At 43.7% G+C, this 17,651-nt stretch overlaps 1 protein-coding gene across 1 annotated transcript in view; it reads right to left on the minus strand.

The window, feature by feature from the left end:
* The window catches only part of CFAP20DC (CFAP20 domain containing), a 490,970-nt gene extending 474,031 nt beyond the window's left edge, over positions 1–16,939 (minus strand). Inside the window, exon 1 of the mRNA XM_077451901.1 lies at positions 16,829–16,939. The gene's annotated coding sequence lies outside the window, so the exon portion shown is untranslated. The remainder of the gene's footprint in view (positions 1–16,828) is intronic.
* Between the last annotated feature and the right edge of the window lie 712 nt (positions 16,940–17,651).

The raw sequence follows: 17,651 nt of genomic DNA on the forward strand, positions 1-17,651 counted from the left end.
AATTAATTAAACTGTAAATAACAAAAAATTGCATTTGAAAAACCGCAAATATTTTGTGTGACCTAAAAATATGCAACAGACACCATTTTATTCTCTAGGGCAGTGATGGCGAACCTCGGCACCCCAGATGTTTTGGAACTACGTTTCCCATGATGCTCATGCACTCTTCAGTGTAGTTGAGCATCATGGGAAATGTAGTTCCAAAACATCTGGAGTGCCGAGGTTCGCCATCACTGCTCTAGGGCCTCTGCTTTAAAAAAAAAAAAAAAAAAAAAAAAAAAATATATATATATATATATATATATATATATCTATATATATATATATATATATATCTATATATATATATCTATATATATATAGATATATATATATGTTTGGGGGTTCTTAGTGGTTTTCTAACAAAAATTATGTTTTTTACATGTAGGAGAGGATTTTTTTCCTTTTGGATACAGGCGGGGTGGTATCATAAGCCAGGTGTTGGTTTGGATATCATAAGCCCTGTAAGTTTTTTTTTTTGCCAAGTGTGTCCCATTGGGGAGATTTTCCTTTATATCCTCTCCTACAGCCAAAACAGAAAGAGGGATAAAACTCCTGCAAATAAAGGGAATCCCTTGGAGACCCCCAAGTTGCCGAACTAGCGCCCCGTTAGAAGATTTCCCCTCTATTAATTTTCTGGGGAAAGCCCAAGATTTGGGAGTTTGTGTCTGAATGGCTGCTTTGGAGGCCAGTGGTGCCCCCCTTAAGCCCCATACACACTATCAGATTGTCTGCTGATTTTTTCCTTCAGATTTACCAAAACCATGTAGTAGAAGGGCCTGCCTGATTGCATACACATTGAAACCCCTAAGGTTTGACCTCATATTATATGGTTTTGGTAAATCTGATGGAAAAAATCAGCAGACAATCTGATAGTGTGTATGGGGCTTTAGGGAGATTCACCCTGTCTATTTGTCCTGTTTACCATTATCATTGAAAGTGAAGGAAAATCACAAATTTTGAGTTGTCCCCAGAAAATGAATAGAGGGGGAATTTTCCAATAGGGAGAGCAGTTCTGGTGAACTAGGGATCCCCAATGAATCCCCTTAATTTGCAGGGATTTCCTCTCAGGGGTTATAACTCTCCCTTTACTTTATCCAAAATGTAAAAAAAAAAGTTTTGCCTATAGTTCTACTTTACATGTATTGTTCCCGGACACATACAATTACAGTGAAAACAAAAGTAGCTTCATTTATTCCTCAGTCACCCATTCTTTGGAAACGGAGAACATCTAACCTAACATTTCCACGCACAGGAATTGCGTAATGTTAACAGAATTTCTTCTTTTTTTGCCTTAAATTATTCGTTTTATGAACTAAGCAATTTTCCGAAATGATCAAGGTACTTAAATAGTTCACTGCATGGCAAATGATGGATGAAATTATTATTGGGTGTCTGTAATTAGAAAGCATAACTGCGTGACTGTCTGTCATAACCACAAGAATGATTTATATTCTAATAACCATTTTCATGTAATGTGCGAGATCAATTACATAATGATCTGTACTGAGCTCTTTTCGTGTGAAGTTTGCCTGAAGTTTTAATACTCTTGCACTTCAAGGTAAAATAGATACAATGTTGGAATGACTGGAATTTATTAGCCCTGGTTTGCATCGATTCATTTAGTAGATACCTAGGAGGGTCTTATCTGGCCCGTGCACTGTCCTAGCTGGATACATAAGTCAATTATTGGCCATTGACTCATCTGGATGCTTGCATCTGTTAGTCATGCCTGGTCCACTTACTCCGAGGCTCGTGAATCTATTAGCTATGCCTGAGCCATTCATCTTTTTACTTGTCATCTGTCTGTTAATTACAGCTGATTCATCTGTCTTTCTAAATGCATTTGGAATACCTTGATGATCTGTTCACATTTTATATTTCAGATTTTCTATGAAAATAATGAAAATAAAATTAAAAAGAAAGATGATCTTAATAAAGATATTTTTAATATGTAGACAACAGAAATCATCTCAAAATCTGCAGACAAGATGTTGATGAATAATGTGGAAATCTAGTTTTTCTAAAGCCCCATAAACACGATCAGAAACTCTGCCAGCAAAAGTCCGATGAGAGCTTTTGGTCGTAAATTCTGACCGTGTTTATGCTCCATTGGACTTTTGCTGGCAGAATTCCAGCCGGCAAAAGATCGAGAGCAGATTCTCTATTTTTAAGTTCTGATCGGAAATTGCGATCGTCTGTACAAATTCCAACGTGCAAAATTCCTACGCATGCTCGGAAACAATTCGACGCATGATCGAAAGTATTGAACTTCATTTTATTGGCTCGTCATAGTCTTGTACATCACTGCATTCTTGGCGGTCAAAAGTTCAGAGAACTTTTGTGCGACCGTGTGTATGCAAGCTAAGCTTGAGTGGAATTTCATCGGAAAAAACATCCAAGATTTTTCCAACGGAAAATCCGCTCGTGTGTGTGGGGCATTAGATAAAAAAATGTCCTCAGCAGGTTAAAGCAGAGTTCTACCCAAAAATTGAACTTCCGCTTTAAGGGAAGGTGACCCCCTGACATGCCACATTTGGCATGTCATTTTTTGGTGGACGGAAGCAGAAACCCTCATTTTAGAGGGTTCCAGCTCCCACTTCATCCCGGCGCACCGCACCACCGGAAACAAGTTAACCTCTTCCCCCTCCCTCTCGGCAATCATCTGGGACACATCACCAGTCCCAGATGATTGCCTGGCCAGTCACAGCGCACCACGCAGCTCATGCATGCGCATGTGCAGTGTGTGCCCGGCTGTGAAGCCACAACCGGGCGCCCACAGTGACAATGCCGGTGCCGCAGAGAGGAGGGGTTAAGGAGCGGGGCTTCGTTCCCCCGCATCTCTGGACCCTGCGACAGGTAAGTGTCTGATTATTAAAAGTCAGCAGCTGCAGTATTTTTGTAGCTGCTGACTTTTAATAAAAACATTTTTTAAGCAGAACTCCGCTTTAACTATATATACACTCATAGGAAATAAGTGCTGCTTTAGGTTGGTTCACATCTATGTGTGTGGCTGCCGCTGCTGTGGGAAAACGCACAGGGGTGCCCCCTGCAGCACGTTTGTGGGTGCAGGAATCACAGGGAAATCACATGGTCAAAATGACCATGTGATTTCTCTGCAGGCCGCATTTTGAAAAAGGTGCATGCACCTTTTTCTGCAGAAAACACAGGCACGGCAACCCATTCAAATGAATGGGTTACCGCGCCCACGCAAATGTGGCTCGAAAAAATGTGAAGGTGTGATACTAGCATCAGCAAATCCACAAAGGAATGGCTGAAAAAAATAAATGAAGGCTTGTGGACTGCCCTAGTCAAAGTCCTGCTCTGAATCCCATCAAACGTTGTGGGGGATGTGAAATGGGCAGTTCATACAAGGAAATCCACAACTAAACTGCAATTGTAGGAAATTTGACTGCAAGAAGTAATTACTGCTTGTTTCATTACTGTTTGGACCAAAAAGAAGGGGGGGGGCCCAAAAAAATTTGCTGAATGTAACCAATATAACTATGTATATACCATACCTGGCCGATGCCCCTGGAAGCTGAAGTGCACACCACTACTCCCGTGAACTCCACTTACTTCTAGGTCCTGCGCTGAGTGTCTACTTCAGTGATTTCCAGCTTTCAGTGGCATCGGCCAGGTATAGTATATGCATTATCTCACAAAAGTAAGTACACCCCTCACATTTTTGTAAATATTTTATTCTATCTTTTCATGTGACAACACTGAAGAAATGACACTTGTCTACAATGTAAAGTAGTGAGTGTACAGCTTGTATAACAGTGTAAATTTGCTGTCCCCTCAAAATAACTCAACACACAGCCAATAATATCTAAACCGCTGGCAACAAAAGTGAGTACACCCCTAAGTGAAAATGTCCAAATTGGGCCCAAAGTGTCAATATTTTGTGTGGCCACCATTATTTTCCAGCACTGCCTTAACCCTCTTGGGCATGGAGTTCACCAGAGCTTCACAGGTTGCCACTGGAGTTCTCTTCTACTCCTCCATGATGACATCACAGAGCTGGTGGGTGTTAGAGACTTTGCGCTCTTCCATTTTCTGTTTGAGGATGCCCCACAGATGCTCAATAGGGTTTAGGTCTGGAGACATGCTTGGCCAGTCCATCACCTTTACCCTCAGCTTCTTTAGCAAGGCAGTGGTTGTCTTGGAGGTGTGTTTGGGGTCGGTATCATGTTGGAATACTGCCCTGCGGCCCAGTCTCCGAAGTGGAGGGACCTGAAACTGTGAATGGAGACGCACCGGACTCCTGCTGTGAGCTGCTGCATGTTGTAGTCTATTATATGTTGCTGCATGTTGTAGTGTGAACCCAACCTATTGTCAATTGGCTGTGGGTTTCTCTGCATGACAATGGAGCTGGTACACACATCTCCAGAGCGGCTGCTGAGCAAATTGCACAGGAGTCCTGTGTGTCTTTGGCTCTGTTTCAGGTCCGAATTCAGACAAAAATTCGGGCCTGATTCATCCCTGAAACAGAGAACAGGGACGCACCAGACCCCTGCTGACAGCTGCATCTGTGTTTAGTGTGAACCCAGCATAATTGTAAACTAGAGTCATATTGGTATTTTTTCAGTTTGTAAACTAATAGCACAGTGGAAATGGTTAGCACTTCCACCTAGCAGCACTAGGGCTCTCAGTTTGTATCCCAACCACGATAACCTGCTTGGAGTTTGCATGTTCTCCCTGTTCCTGTGTGGGTTTCCTCCAACACTCCAAAGACATGCTGGTAGGTTAATTGTCTCCTGTCTAAATTGGCCCTGGTATGAATGTGAGTTAGGAACCTTTAGATTGTAAACCCCTATGCAGTGCTCAAATATTTTTTTTGGGGGGGGGGGATCATCAATTGCAGCCACTGTGCCCTCAAACGCTGCCACTGTGCCATCAAACGCTGCCACTTTGCCCATTAGACGCTACCACTGTGCCAACAAATGCAGCCACTGTGCCCATCAAACGCTGCCACTGTGCCCATCAAACGCTGCCACTGTTCCCATTAAACGCTACCACTGTGCCCACTAAATGCAGCTACTGTGCCCTCAAATGCTGCCACTGTGCCATCAATTTCAGCCACTGTGCCCATCAAACACTGCCACTGTGCCCAAACGCTGCCACTGTGCCCAAATGCTGCCATTGTGCCCTCAAATGCTGCCACTGTGCCCATTAAACGCTGCCACTGTGCCCATCAAACGCTGCCACTGTTCCCATTAAACGCTACCACTGTGCCCACTAAATGCAGCTACTGTGCCCTCAAATGCTGCCACTGTGCCATCAATATCAGCCACTGTGCCCATCAAACACTGCCACTGTGCCCAAACGCTGCCACTGTGCCCAAATGCTGCCATTGTGCCCTCAAATGCTGCCACTGTGCCCATTAAACGCTACCACTGTGCCATCAAATGCAGCCACTGTGCCCATCAAATGCAGCCACTGTGCCCATCAAACGTTACCACTGTGCCCTCAAATGCTGCCACTGTGCCCTCAAATACTGCCACTGTGCCCATCAAAACCTGCCACTGTGCCCATCAAACCCTGCCACTGTGCCAAAATGCAGCCACTGTGCCCATCAAACACTGCCACTGTGCCCAAACGCTGCCCCTGTACCATCAAACACTGCCACTGTGCCCATCAAACGATGCCACTGTGCCATCAAATGCTGCCAGTGTGCCCATCATATGTGCCAGTGTGCCCATCATAAGCTGCCGTGTGCCCATTACATGGTGCCAGTGTGCACATCACATGGTGCCAGTGTGCACAAACGCTGCCACTGTGCCCAAATGCTGCCATTGTGCCCTCAAATGCTGCCACTGTGCCCATTAAACGCTACCACTGTGCCATCAAATGCAGCCACTGTGCCCATCAAATGCAGCCACTGTGCCCATCAAACGCTACCACTGTGCCCTCAAATGCTGCCACTGTGCCCTCAAATACTGCCACTGTGCCCATCAAACCCTGCCACTGTGCCCATCAAACCCTGCCACTGTGCCAAAATGCAGCCACTGTGCCCATCAAACACTGCCACTGTGCCCAAATGCTGCCACTGTACCATCAAACACTGCCACTGTGCCCATCAAACGATGCCACTGTGCCATCAAATGCTGCCAGTGTGCCCATCATATGTGCCAGTGTGCCCATCATAAGCTGCCGTGTGCCCATTACATGGTGCCAGTGTGCACATCACATGGTGCCAGTGTGCACATCCCATGCTGCCAGTCTGCCCATCATATGCTGACACCCCGCTCACCCCCCCCCCCCCCCCCGTGCGCGGATGGATCGCAGGACACCCCTCTCTGCTGCGCCCCGAGTCCACCCTTTTTGAAGCCTATTAGAGCCTCTGGCTCTAATCAGGTGCTTCAAAAAAAAAATACACCCCCCTCCTGCCCCCGCCATAGGAGTCCATGCATCCAGCGTCCTGAAAGGGGCAGGGCGCATGGATAGGGATGCAGTAGCAGGGACGGGGGGTAGTGCCCGTGCACCCAAAATGCACTAGCCACCACTGCTCCTATAATATATATATAAAGAGCTGCATAAATTGCCAGCACTACAATGCAAGTACGGTACCTGTAATAAATAAATAAAATTAATGTTATTTGTATAACATAGAAGCAGACAAATACTGAGTATATTCATGCAGCTGTATGAGTGTTTGAAACCTGAAAATCTACAATTGAAGTCTGTAATCGCAGCACAGCAGTAAACCAGCTATCTGAGACCCTCAAGCTCCAGACTGGCACTTTCCACCTGCTGACTGCAGCAAGGGTAAATATAACATTTTTATATACAGTATTTAACATGTGGCTGACTAAATAGAAAGCATTTGTTTATCACTCCTAAGCTTAACATACAAAAAAGAAAATATTAAAAAAAAAACAGTTTTAGTCCTATTAAAGCCCCATACACACTCTTAGATTTTCTGCAGATTTTTGTCTTTCGATTTACCAAAACCATGTAATGCAAGGGCCTGCCTGATTGCATACAAATTGAAACTCGTACACGCGGTCGGACTTTCCGACGGAAAATGTGCGATCGGATCTTGTTATCGGAAATTCCGATCGTGTATGGGCTCCATCAGACTTTTTCCGTCAGAATTTCCGACACACAAAGTTTAAGAGCAGGATCTCAAATTTTCCGAAAACCAAATCCGATTGTTTAAATTCCAATCGTGTGTAGACACTTCTGATGGACAAAGTGCCACGCATGCTCAGAATAAATTATGAGACAAAAGCTATTGGCTACTGCCTTCTTTAAAGTCCCGCTGTACGTGTTCTATGACACCGCGTTCTGAACGATCAGATTTTCTGACAACTTTGTGCGACCGTGTGTATGCAAGAAAAGTTTGGGCCAAAATCCGTTGGATTTGGCCCAAAAATGGATTTGGAAAAAATCTGATGGATTTTGTAGTCGGAATGTCCGACCGTGTGTACAGGGCATTAAAGTGGATGTAAACCCCATTTATTTTTTGGGGGATGTCATAATGTAGAGGATAAGATTTCCTACCATTTGAGCCCAGTCTTGCACAAAGAGTTAATCCAGCTCTGAGCAATCCTCTTTTATTGTTCAGTGAGATAAATCTTGACAAACAGAGAAAAACTTTGTCAAATCCTCCCCCTTGCTGTGAGTGACAGGGGATTTACATATCTCGTACACTAGCCTAATGCCCTGTACACACGGCCAGAAATTTTGACGGAAAAGGTCCGATCAAATTATATTGTCGGAAAATCCGATCGTGTGTGGGCTCTATCGGACTTTTTCCGTCGGAAAATCCTACGGAAAAAAATTTGAGAGCAGGATCTCAAATTTTCCAAGACCATTTTTTACGAGACCAAAGCTATTGCCTAATAGCCTGAATGTAGTCCCGTCGTAACGAACGAACGTCATCACATTCCGATTTTCCGACAACTATCCCCGACTGTGTGTATGCAACACCAGTTTAGGACAAAATCTGTCTGAAAAAATCCAACGGATTTTGTTGTCGGAATGTCCGACCGTGTGTACGGGGCATTAGAGACATGTATTATTTTTTAATTCCCTCCCACTCCTTTCTTCTGCTGCTCTGCCAGGATTGGATGTTCCGCACCTCAGCATGATTTGGCATGCTGAAGTCATGTGGTTACTTTCCTGTCTTTTCACTGGATGTTAGAGATCATAGCAGAAGTTCAGTGTAAGAAATACACAGGAGAAAATGCATATTGACAAGGGGAGTGTAGAGGTGGGCGGGGAGTCTACTGACGTCACGACTCCACCCACCGAGCTCCAGACAACAGAGACACCCACAGAATCTGCAGTTTTTCGGGTCTCGTAACAGACAGAGGGGAGACATTTGACAGATAAGTATACATTCAGGAGGCATGTATATCCTTATAGATAACCCATATGGCAGTAGTTTAGAAAGGATGAGATTGGGTTTACATCCACTTTAAAGAGGAAGTAAACCCTGATGAGTTTACTTCCTCTTTCATTCCCTGCAAAGGCAAAGCATAATGGACTACTATACATCGCATAGTAGCCCATTATGTGTCACTTACCTGACACAGGAGCCAGCGAAGTCACCGCTGTCCCCTGTAGTCCGCCGCATCCATCTTGTTGGTGGGGTCTCGCAGCTCCGCCGCTGTCATTCGGCGAAGCCGCGATGACGTCACTCCCGTGCATGCGCACGGGAGCCGACACGCGCGGCAGCTCCGTCGCTGAGAATGCCGCGCTCAGTGCGCCTGCGCGCCGCTGTCTACAGCGCATGCGCCGTAGACAGCGGTGCCCGTTTTCGGGCAAATATCTCCTAAACCATATAGGTTTAGGAGATATTGCTTGGACCTACAGGTAAGCCTTAATCTAGGCTTACCTGCAGGTCAAAGTGGTTTGTAAAGGTTTACAACCACTTTAAGGTTTGACCTCCTATTATATGGCTTTGGTAAATCTGAAGACAAAAGTCTTCAGAAAATCTAATAGTGTGTATGGGGCTTAAGTGTTTAGGCAAAATGCACCTTTCAGTGACTTTGAAAAGTCACAATGCAAATCATGCAGGCCTTCGTTATATAGAGCTGGTGTGAATGGGCCCTAAATCGCAGAGCACAGGCTGGGTGGACGTTTCAGTCCCCGGAGCAAACGGAAATTTGTGCTTTGATGTAACGTCTCCTAATGTGAGGCTCAATACATCATGATAACAATATACTGATCTACGGTTACTCTTTATTTATTGGTGTAGCGCTTGTGGTTTATTGCATCGGCCCACCACAGACACCTTGTTATTAAATACCTGTAAAAGGGCAGGCTGGGTATAAATTGCCCTCTGGAAGTTGGAAGACACGCACTTTATAGTTGCATTTTGCCTTTATTCACTGAGGGCTTAAATCTTTAGATCTCATTTTGCCTGTCAGAGCCTGGAGGCCGGATTATCTCCATAGCAGCAACACCGCTAAAGGCTGACAGTATCATTTTTATTCCGGAGAGCACGACGGCACTCTACACCTCCTCTGCTATGTAGGCGACAGCCAAGATTGAAACCATACTTGTTAGAAGGAAAGCTCCGGAATAAATGTACATTAAATCCAGATTCCAGCCCAAACTTTTTTTTAGTTCAGTGCAGGGGCGTTCCTAGGTCTACAAAAGATCTGGGGCTAGAGCCCATAGCAGCGTAGTAAAGAGAGTCATATGCTTGGGCAGGCATACACACACATTATATATATATATATATATATATATATATATATATATATATATATATGACCACATGCCGACAAGCCGTAGTACTGTGGCAACATGGCTCGGCCGTAGTACTGTGGCAACATGGCTCGGCTGCGCGAAACGCCGTTATGTTACGTCAGTAACATAAACAGCCACTAGGGGGAGGTGCGCTCCGTCGGAGGCGTGCGCGCGCGCCCCCCTGCTCCCTCCCCGAGCCAATGTGAATGTCCGGAGGTCTTGATCACCCTCAGGCTCCCGCGATCACTCGGGGCACGCGGAGAACCAGGAGCCGTGTGTCTAAACACACAGTTTCCGGTTCTCTGAGGAGTGAACTGACAGATCGTCTGTTCATACAGAGTATGAACAGCGATCTGTTAGTTTCCTTGCACAGTCCCCTCCCCCCTTCAGTTAGAACACACAATAGGACACACATTAACCCCTTCACTGCCCCCCTAGTTTTAACCCCTTCACTGGCAGTGACATTTTTATAGTAATCAATGCAATTTTAATCGCACTGATTGCTGTATTAATGCCAATGGTTCCAAAAATGTGTCAAAAGTGTCCGATGTGTCCGCCATAATGATAAAAATCGCTGATCGCCACCATTACTAGTGAAAAAAAATTATTAATAAAAATGGCATAAAACTATCCCCTATTTTGTAGATGCTATAACTTTTGCACAAACCAATCAATATAGGCTTATTGCGATTTTTTTTTTTTACTAAAAATATGTAGAAGGATACGTACCGGCCTAAACTGAGGGAAACATTTTTTTTTAGGATACATTTTTTGGGGATATTTATTATAGCAAAAAGTAAAAAATAATGTTTTTTTTTTCAAAATTGTCACTTTTTTTGCTTATAGCGCAAAAAATTTAAACCGCAGAGGTGATCAAATACCACAAAAAGAAAGCTCTATTTGTGGGAAAAAAGGACGTACATTTTGTTTGGGAGCCACGCCACACAACCGTGCAATTGCCAGTTAAAGCGACACAGTGCAGAATCACAAAAAGTGATCTGGTCTTTGGCCAGCCAAATGGTTCAGGGCTTAAGCAGATAATATATATTATATATAAATTATTGTTACATATCTGTTGTGGATCCCCACTTACATCAGAGCCCCCCTAATTACATCAGGGTCCCCAGAGAGCCCCCTCTTATATCAGGGGGGCTGCGGTTCCCGACAACTACATTGCCCGGCAGATTGGTACAGAAGTGGACCCCCGGACAATGATTAAATAGTCGTAACTGCTGAATATAGATAAAAATATGTGCCTGATAACATTAACTAGTCATGTTCCTCCCCCGGCCACCAGCTGAGCAGATAGAGCCCGGGGGCCAACATTAGGTAAGAGACTCAGGGCTATGGGCCCCAGATTCGGGGCAATAGCCCCAGTAGCCACCCCCTAGCGACACCACTGGTTCAGTGTATAGATCTGAGAATAGAATTATTATTATTTTTTTTTACTAATAATGGCTCCTGCTCCTTTTCGGGTAGCAAGCTTCACGCGATTCTGAATGGTGCAGTTTGCCACACGATCCTGTCACCCGACAATGGCAGAAAAATCACGTTTGGAGTGCCATTAATGGATACGGTCACCCGAATGCACATTGTGCATCGATCACCACGCCATTTGTAGCTCTGTATAGAAACCAATCAGCTTCCAGGTTTTATTATCAAAGCTTAATTGAACTAGCTGAAGTTAGAAGCTGATTGGCTACCATGCACAGCTGCACCAGATTCTTAATGCTCCAGTGTTCGTAAATCTCGTCCACGGGGGTCAATTTACTAAAGGCAAATAGAATTTGGACTTTGTAAAATGCAGTTGCACTCTGCAAGAGCAGTTCCTCCAGAGCAGACACTTTGCTGACTTCCATCATCCAATCATGTGCAAGAAAAAAAGCGTTTTTTTTTTCTTTTTTGCACGTAATTGGGTATTATTTTCAAAGTGAAGCTTTACCTCATTTAGACCCCTTTCACACTGGAGGCGTTTTTCAGGCGCTTTATCTCTACAAATAGCACCTGTAAAGCACCTTAAAAAAGCCTCATCTGCAATCCCAGTGTGACAGCCTGAGTGCTGTCACACGGGGGCGCTGCGTTGGCAGGATGTCAAAAAAAGTCCTGCAAGCAGCTTCTTTGAGGCGTTTTAGGAGCGGCGTATACACCAGGAGCTTTTAACCCTTTATTCAGCCGCTAGTGCCCAAAAAGCGCCACAAAAACGACAGCTGATGCCCGGGTGCTGGCAGTCTGAAAGGGCTCTAAGTCCTGGAGCAAATACACTCACAGAGCGCAACCGCATACCTCCCAACATTTTGAGATGGGAATGAGGGACACCTACTACCAAACGTATATAGGCATTGGACACGCCCCCTGCCACACCCCCTTAAAGGAGAATTAACCAAAAACAAAAAGGTTAATTAAATCCAAAAGGGCTTTTTTTAACACTACTATTCCTTTATATTGGCTTCTAAACTGTACAAATGCAGCAATTTAGAAATTGGATGAAAGGTTTAGCACTGGGAAACACTTTTTGAAAGATAAAAAGTGCATTTTCTATACAACTATATAGATCAGACCAAAATGAGGGACAAATGAGGGGGAAAGAGGGGCAGAGGGACATTGCTCCAAATCAGGGACAGGGTATACACAGCCTTCACATGGGTCACAGACAGATGCACACGTTCCATGTGGACAAGGCCTAAGTATAAAAACATTTGCTGTTTTTTGTTGCTCTCTGTGTCCTCTTTGTGGATATTTTACTCTCACTACCTGTCCAGGTGACAATTCTTAAACAAAGCAGGAATGATGAGCTATGATGAGCTATCTCTCTGTCCCGGTAGCAGTGACCATACCTCCCAACTGCCCGAGGGACTGTCCCTGATTTGGAGCAATGTCCCTCTGTCCCTCTTTCCTCCTCATTTGTCCCTCAGGTTGGTGTTTCCCAGCACTAAACCTTTCATCCAAATGCTACATTTCTGCATTTGTAAATTCCAAAAGCCAATATAAAGGAATAGTAGAGGTAAAAAAAAGCACTGGTGGGTTTGACAACTTTTTTTTGTAGAAATTTCCTTTAAGGGGCGTGACAGGGGGTGTGTCCTATGCCTACATACCTTTTACTAGAATGTGTCCCTCATTCCCATCACAAAATTTTGGGAGGTATGTAACACCCATACCTTCTGATTTCTTGTCCTGGTGTCACCCACACTTAGGGTTGCCACCTTTTCTTCAAGTCAAACCCGAATAATTTAGCTGCACACAGCAATTATTTTTTTTCAGTATATACTATACAGTACATATATTTTGTGATTAAATAACGTGTATAATCATATCAAGTTAATCACAAGAGTCCCCTCTTACATAAGAGTCCACAGAGTTCCCTTTTTAAACCTGATTCCACAGAGTTCCCCTTTACATCTGAATCCGCAGAGTTTGCTCTTACATCTTAACTTGCAGCGTTCCCTTACACTGTAAGGGGGGCTCTGCAGAGCGATGAAACGCAGAACTTTGGGTACTCTGACATAAGGGATGCTCTGGGAACCCTGATCTAAGGGGGAACTCTGATGTACGGAGAGGACTGTGATGTAAGGGGGAACACTGTGGCCTCTGGTGTAAAGGGGAACTCTGATGTAAGGGGTGCCCCGAAAACCCTGATTTACCTTAGTGTACTCACCCAGAGGCAGGAGAGAGAAAGGGGGAGACTTCAGTCACAGACAGGGATGGATGGTGAGCTCATTCAACCTTTGGCAGTTGGTCCCTTCAATCCTGATGTATCTGTGGGCTTCAAATGTCCCTCCCCTAACTTCCCTTTTCTTTTTGGATTGGAGTGTGGGCAGACACAGAGGGATAGGGGCAGGATGAAGAGGAGATGATCGAGCCCATCTGTATGTGTTGGGGGGAGGGGGGGGTTGTTAGTGCTGGCTTTGGGCAGTGTGAAATAGAGTGTAACAGACACTCTCGGCTTAGACAACTGCAGCCAGCAACCCTGCTGGGAGGCCATAGTCCAGTCTGAATATTGTGTCCGCGTTTCAGGTGGTCTGAAACCCGGACACATGATTCAAAACCCGAACTGTCCGGGTGAATCCTGGACAGGTGGCAACCCTACCCACACCCCATCTTTCTGAGATGAGACTGAGGGACATCTTCTCACAAAAAGTATAGACAAGGAATTGCGCCAGTGTCAGCGATTCCATAGAAAGTAACTATAAATGACCTTAGCTATGACTAAGCACTGTGTGTAGTGTGAAACGCGTCAGTTGTCTTGTCCTGCTGTGACATGCATTTGGATTTCGTGTGTTTTTTTGAATAAAAGGCTTTTTTAGAGTGCAGCTGTCCAGAACTATTTTTCATTCATATAAATTACCTTAGAGAGAAATTGTAAAAACAAAACAAAAAAAAAGCTGCAAATTATTTGCCTGTCTGACCTCTTACCATAGTGATACATTCCTCCGCCCCATGGATGGTGAGTTAACCTCATTTACATTACTGTTGTGTGACATCAAGCGTTGTGTATGTGTCGTGCGTTGTCACACTTTGCACATAGGGCAGCCCATTGGTTTTATGAGCTGCCTTCCACGTGGCGAACGCAGCAAAGACACCCACACACCTTTTTGACTGATTTTTAAATGCGCGGTTTTCCATTTAATAATAAATGGTGCTGTAAACTATGATACAAAGGGGTTTATTTACTAAAGGCAAATAGACTGTGCACTTTGCAAGTGCAGTTGCACTCATTTCCCCAGAGTTTATGGAATGTTGTGAAGCTTCATGTTGTAAAGAATATCCAATCAGGTGCAAGGTAATTAAAAAAAACTGCGTTTTTGCTTGCACGTGATTGGATGATAGAAATCAGCAGAGCTTCACCACATTCATTAACTGCTTCAGCCCAGGAAGAATTTACTCCCTTCCTGACCAGAGCACTTTTTGCGATCCGGCACTACGTCGCTTTAACTGACAATTGCGGCGTCATGCGATGTTGCACCCAAACAAAATTGATGTCCTTTTTTTCTCACAACTAGAGCTTTCTTTTGGTGGTATTTGATCACCTCTGCGGTTTTTATTTTTTGCGCTACAAACCAAAAAAGAGTGTCAATTTTGAAAAAAAACGCAATATTTTTTACTCCCCCAAAAATATAATGAAAAAAATAGCAATAAGCGTATATTGATTGGTTTGCACAAAAGTTATAGCGTCTACAAAATAGGGGAAAGTTTTATGGCATTTTTATTATAATTTTTTTTTACTAGTAATGGCGGCGATCTGCGATTTTTATCAGGACTGCGACATTATGGTGGACACATCGGACAATTTTGACACTTTTTGTAACCATTGGCATTCATACAGCGATCAGTGCAATAAAAATGCATTGATTACTGTAAAAAGGTCACTGGTATTGAAAGGGGTTAGCAATAGGGGGCGATCAAGGGGTTAACTGTGTTCCCTGCTATGTGTTCTAACTGAAGAGGGGATGGGACTTGCTAGGGGAAGAGATAGATCGGTGTTCGTACTTTGTATGAACACGTGACCAGTCTCTTCTGCCCTCAGAGAACCGGGATCTCTGTGTTTATCTTTGTGATCTCTGTGTATATTTTTATGGCAGTAGCCAGCTGCCATAATCCCAGTATCCTCCTTCTTCAGCCGGCGGTCGAATTTCCGATAATAGTGGTCTCTGTGGCGAATTCGCCACAAGATCACTTTTATCGGCGGCGGGAGAGGGGCTCTCCCGCCGTGCTCCGGTGCCCTCCGCTTACTGGAGCCGTCCGCAGCGGCAGAGGCGATCAGATCCTTTCTTGTGCTGGGTATGGAGACGAGTGAGGGGTCGATGGCCTCCGCCCATCTCCATGACATTGCAGGGCGGAAGCGACGTCAAAACTTCACTTCCGCCCATAGCTCTTAAAGGGCCATTTTTTCTTCTTATTTTTTTTTATGACATTTTTTTTTTTGTTTTATTGCATTTTTGTGTAAATATGAGATCTGAGGTCATTTGACTACGATCTCTTATTTATGAAGTCCTGTCATACTTTTTTTCTATTACAAGGGATGTTTACATTAATTGTATTGGAATAAAAGTGACACTTTTTTTTTTTTTTTTTTTTTAAAGAACAGTGTAAAAATAAAAAATAAAAGGTAAAATAAATAAGAAAAATAATAATTTTTTAAACGCGCTCCACCCCGCTGAGCTCGCATTGCAGAAGCTAACGCATACGTGAGTAGCGCCCGCATATGAAAGCGGTGTTCAAACCACACATGTGAGGTATCGCCGCAATCGGTAGAACGAGAGCAATAATTCTAGCCCTAGACCTCCTCTAACTCAAAATATGCAACCTGTAGAATTTTTTAAACATCGCCAATGGAGATTTTTAAGGGTAAAAGTTTGTTACCACTCCACGAGTGGGCACAATTTTGAAGCGCGACATGTTGGGTATCAATTTATAACATTATCTTTCACAATATAAAAAAAAATTAGGCTAGCTTTACTGTTGTCTTATTTTTTTATTCAAAAAAGTGTATTTTAAAAAAAAAAAAAGTGCGCTTGTAAGAACGCTGCGCAAATACGGTGTGACAGAAAGTATTGCAATGACCGCCATTTTATTCTCTAGGGTGTTAGAAAAAAATAATTTTCTAGCAAAAAAATCAGTTCTAAACAACAAATCTCAAAAAGAGGCTCAGTCCTTAAGTGGTTAAGTTTATGATATTAACTAAAAAGTTGAATATAATACAATTATATATAAAAATATATTTATTTTTTTAAACTATAATTTTCGGTTTGCGGCCAAGTGCAACGTGCGTTTTTGGTTACGGTACCAAAATTTCCAATCGGTGCATCTCTAATAAACAAATGTCTCATTCACACTGCACAGGCCTATGTCCCTATGTGAATGAAACCTAACGATCAATGGCACCGCAAAAGATTTTTCTTTGTCATTTTGTGCATCTTTGCACTCCACGCTAATGTGAAAGCAAGCTTATAGTGCAATTATGTGGCGTCTTATTAAAAGTCTAATAAAAGGTAATAAAAATAAGAGCTCAGCACGCCATGATCTCTCTGTTCGGATGTCATACAGGTTTCTGCAGCAGTTTTCATGGACCACTCATAGGACTCACCTGATGATTCCAGGAATAGGGGCCCCTGGGATCCTGTGGGGTCCAGTAGAATGCACAGTAATGTCCCCAGTCCATGCAGTGATGCAGGAAGTGCAGAGAGGTGTAGAGGAGTAACAGCAGCGTGCTTGTCGCTTAGCAACCTGGAGGCCGACCGCCCCTGGGAGTGTAATCAGGCTGTTGTACTATTGTCATTCATGGCAGACACAGCAAACATCCCTCCACCCTGACTGAAAACTGATCTGTATACAACACACACAGCCTTCAACTTACAGCCTCACACTTCTCTGTACACAAACAGCCATCACCTTACAACTAGGCCTCACTTTACCTCAGATGAAGGGAGCCCACCATGTCTGTATCAGTGTGCAAAGCAAACTAATAATAAAACTACTTGAAGAGCAGACTTTTTCTGTCACTTTTTGCAGTAAAGCCTCACACACACGCTTAGATTTTCAGACGACCGTACGTCCGTTTTTTTTTGTGTCATGCTAGTCTCATATAGAAAGTGAAGAGCTAACTCACAATACGAAAATTTTCATAGGACAGAATACAACGTTAGAATTGACGTAATGTGTTGAATAGTTTTGTATGTGTTCTTTTTCGTTTCTGAGCATGCGTAGTCTCACTCTTATGATTTTTTTCGGACAAAAACCGTACTAATGAAACGAAAATCGGACATTGAGTTCACATCCGACAAAAATTTTATCTGACGAAAAAAGCTAAATTGGCTGTTCAAAAGCACCATGCTAACGATCCAAAGATCGGCAGACCGCTTTTCCTACACATTTTTCCATCCGATTTTTGTATCGTGTGTAATGAAAAG

This window comes from Lithobates pipiens, unplaced genomic scaffold (assembly GCF_037356315.1).
Source record: "Lithobates pipiens isolate NorthernLeopardFrog02 unplaced genomic scaffold, aLitPip1_a1.2 Scaffold_23, whole genome shotgun sequence".
In the NCBI taxonomy this organism is placed as follows: domain Eukaryota; kingdom Metazoa; phylum Chordata; class Amphibia; order Anura; family Ranidae; genus Lithobates; species Lithobates pipiens.